Genomic DNA, 4,328 nt, shown 5'->3' on the forward strand with positions numbered 1-4,328 from the left:
CATTTTCTGTCATGACAGAGGGGCAACTGCTAAATTAACCCAGTATTTTCTGTTATTGCAGAGAGCCAACTACTGAATTAACCCAGCATTTTCTGTTATTACAGAGGGCCAACTACTGAATTAACCCGGGCCAACTGCTGAATTAACCCAGCATTTTATGTTATTATAAAGCGGCAACTGCTGAATTAACCCAGCATTTTCTGTTATTATAAAGGGGCTGCCGAATGTTTGCAGCTATTACTGGGCAGCGAACATATCCATGATTCGGAAATGGTTAATGGAGGGAGAGGGGGTGGCGTGGAAACGGTTGGAAGCGGCGTCTTGTAAAGATACTAGCTTGGGGGCACTGATAACGGCACCGTTGCCGCTTCCGCCGACGCGGTATACCACGAGCCCGGTGGTGGTGGCGACATTGAGGATCTGGGGGCAGTGGAGACGGCACAGGGTGGAGGCAAGGGCTTCAGTCTGGGCCCCAATACGGAACAATCACAGGTTCGTCCTGGGTAGAATAGTCGGGGGGGTTCCTAAGTTGGCACAGGACGGGTATCAAAAGGATGGGGGACTTGTTCATTGATGGGAATTTTGCTAGTCTGAGGGCGCTGGAGGAGAAATTTGGGCTACCCCCGGGAATACCTTTACATACATGCAGGTTCGGGTGTTCGTGAAAAAGCAGGTGGGGGAATTCACGCTGCTGGCTGCCCGAAGGATTCAGGACATGGTGGTCTTGGGCGTGTCGGTAGGGGATGGCAAGTATATGAGGAGCTGCAGGAGGCGGAGGAGGCCTTGGTGGAAGAGCTGAAGGGCAAGTGGGAGGAGGAGCTGGGTGAGGAGCTGGATGAGGGCCTGTGGGCTGACGCCCTGGGCCGGGTCAATTCATAGAACATAGAACAGTACAGCACAGAACAGGTCCTTCAGCCCTCAATGTTGTGCCGAGCAATGATCACCCTACTCAAACCCACGCATTGACCCTATACCCGTAACCCAACAACCCCCCCCCCCCCCCCCCTTAACCTTACTTTTTAGGACACTACGAGCAATTTAGCATGGCCAATCCACCTAACCCGCACATCTTTGGACTGTGGGAGGAAACCGGAGGACCTGGAGGAAACCCACGCACACACGGGGAGGTCGTGCAGACTCCGCACAGACAGTGACCCAGCTGGGAACCGAACCTGGGACCCTGGAGCTGTGAAGCATTTATGCTAACCACCATGCTATCGTGCTGCCCATAATTTCCTCCTCATCTTGCATGATTGCTTAGCCTGATTCAGTTTAAGGTGGTGTACAGTGGCGAGAATGAGTAAGTTCTTTGGGGTGGAGGACAGGTGTGTGAGGTGCTCAGGGAGCCCAGCAAATCACATCCATATGTTCTGGGCATGCCCGGCACTTACAGCAGCAGCAAATCCGGGGGGGGGGGGGGGGGGGGGGTTTGGGTGGTGGATGGATTTCATTTGTAAAGGGCAGATATCCCACCTTATTTTGTTAAATTGTTAAATGGTTAAGTTGTTTTCTGTTTTATTGCTATGTTTTCTTTTCGTTGTGTTTCTTTTCGTAGTGGTTTGTAAAAATTATTGAAATTTTTTTAATAAAAACATATTTTAAAAGAATAATAAAGGGCCAACTGCTGAATTAACCCAGCATTTTCTGTTATTATACAGAGGCACTTGCTGAATTAACCCAGCATTTTCTGTTATTACAGATAGGTAACTGCTGAGTTAACCCAGCATTTTCTGTTGTTATAAAGGGGCAATAGCAACTTCATTATTCGGCGACATGGTTACATATTGGTTAGCACTGTTGCTTCACAGCGACAGGTCCTAAGTTCGATTCGTCTTGCACACACCAGGGCATCTGGGAGTGCTCTACACCAATAGGAAGGGGTTCCATTCTCTGAATATCCAGCTCGTGTGAGACCACCACATGCAGATCATGCACGTCTGTGCAGGCTTCCCAGGGGGTTTCCACGACAGCTACATCCTAGGCTGTCAGACATCCCCTGCCTCATCAAGGACCACCCAAGTAGGATGGCTGCTTGGTTCTTGGGGGATAAGGGATACCTGCTGAGGACCTGGCCAATGATACCAGTACAGAGGCTGGAGACCGATGCGGACACCTGATATAATGAGGCCCATATGGGCTGCCATTGAGCAGTGCATCGGACTGCTCAAAATGCGGTTCCAATGCCTCTACTGGAGCCCTGCAGGTCACCCCCTGGAGGGTTGCCAGTTTTGTGGTGGTTTGCTGTGTCCTCCACAACCTGGCACAGTTTGGCATACTGGAGGTGGAGGATGATGAACGTAGCCACCTCTGAGAAGGAGGACAAGATGATGAGGAGACGCCAGACTAGCAGGGACTTGAGGACAGAGGAACCGGAGTGACACAGGCTGCAGGACAGGCTGCAGCACTGAAGGTCCAGCAAGCCTGCAGGGCCAGGGAGCTTTGACAAAGAGTCATCGGACTCGAAACGTTAGCTCTTTTCTCTCCCTACAGATGCTGTCAGACTTGCTGAGATTTTCCAGCATTTTCCCTTTCGCCTCATAGTCATGTGCTTCACATAGGACATGGTCTGGTCCGTCATCATTGCCTTCCACCTCCCCACCACCACACCCAACTCCCCATCAACTCCCCATTTCCCACCCTCCCAGAATCTTTTTCTTTTAGAAGCAGGCCATTCGGCCCATCGAGTCTGCACCGGCCCTTTGAAAAAGCTCCCCCTTTAACCCACACTTCCAACCCATCCCTGTAACCCAGTAACCCCACTCAATCTTTTTTTTTGGACACTTAGGACAATTTAGCACGGCCAATCCACCTAACCTGCACGCCTTTCGACCGTGGGAGGAAACTGGAGCACCCGGAGGAAACCCACACAGACACGGGGAGAACATGCAGACTCCTCACAGACAGTGACCCAAGCTGGGAATTGAACCTGGGACCCTGGATCAGTGAAGCAACTGTGCTAACCACTGTGCTACCATGCTGCCCGTCTCTGTTACATCAATCCAGAATGCTGGGACTGTGTCGGCACCGTCGGCGGGTCACTGACAATGGCAGGGGATGATGATAACCCGCAGAGAGCTGAGCGCTGGTGCTCCTCAATTTATGCCATAGTCTGACCCCTTCCAGTCTGCTGAGTGCTTGTTCAAGCCCATCACCCGCATGCCGTGTGCCCGGTGAGGGGTGGAGTGGCAGGGGTGTGATTGGGTACATGCCTGGAGAGACCAAGGGTTCAGAGGTCGGCTTACATTATGGAAGAAAGTGACACAGGCATCATACTGGTTGTGGTGAAGGGTTTTTAATGTTTCACAACTGTCCAACAACGCTCCACTCTCCCAATAGTGCCGGGTCACTCTCCCAAGGCTTCTAGCAGCTCAAGCTGGACAATGCGAGCACAAGGCTGTGCATGTTTAACACAACCTTCGGGTGCTACTCCTTCCTGAGAATGGCGTTCGGCATAATTTCAGCATCTGAAATTTTCCAACGTGTCATGGAGCACATACCGTAGTTTCCGGACTATAAGCCGCTACTTATTTCACACGTTTTGAACCTCGCGGCTTATACAACGACGCGGCTTATTTATGGATTTTTCCCGCTTTCTTTTCACTAAACCAATGAAATTGCGTAACGGGTCAAGGTAAAACAATGTAACTTTTTAGTTTACTGTTTAGATTAAATCGAGCGCGCTCAAACATCCCATCATTCTGATTACGGTAGTCATTTTGTCACCCTCATCATGGCAAAGACACGGAGAAATGCATATGATGCAGCTTTCAAGTTGAAGGCGATCGATCTGGCTGTTGGAAAAGGAAATAGAGCTGCTGCACTAGAGCTTGGTCTTAATGAGTCGATGATAAGACGTTGGAAACAGCAGCGTGAGGAATTGACTCAGTGCAAAAAGACAACTAAAGCTTTCAGAGGGAAGAAAAGCAGATGGCCCGAACTAGAAAATGAGCTCGAAGACTGGGTCAACTTGCAGAGAGCAGACGGCCGAGGTGTTTCAACTGTACAGATCCGACTGAAAGCCAAAACAATCGCCACCGCAATGAAGTTTGAGAATTTTAGAGGTGGACCATCGTGGTGTCTCAGATTTATGAGACGTAAAGGCCTGTCCATCAGGGTACGGACGAGTTTGTGTCAGCAGCTCCCTCCCGACTACGAGGAAAAAATTTCAAACTTCCGCAAATTCATTGATGCAAAGATAGCAGAGCATTCCATTGGCCCGCACAATATCATAAATATGGATGAGGTTCCTCTGACATTTGACCTGCCTCTCACTCGGACTGTCAACAGGAAAGGTGAATCATCCGTCATGCTGAAAACAACTGGGCATG

Source organism: Scyliorhinus canicula, chromosome 12, assembly GCF_902713615.1.
Source record: "Scyliorhinus canicula chromosome 12, sScyCan1.1, whole genome shotgun sequence".
Classification (NCBI taxonomy): domain Eukaryota; kingdom Metazoa; phylum Chordata; class Chondrichthyes; order Carcharhiniformes; family Scyliorhinidae; genus Scyliorhinus; species Scyliorhinus canicula.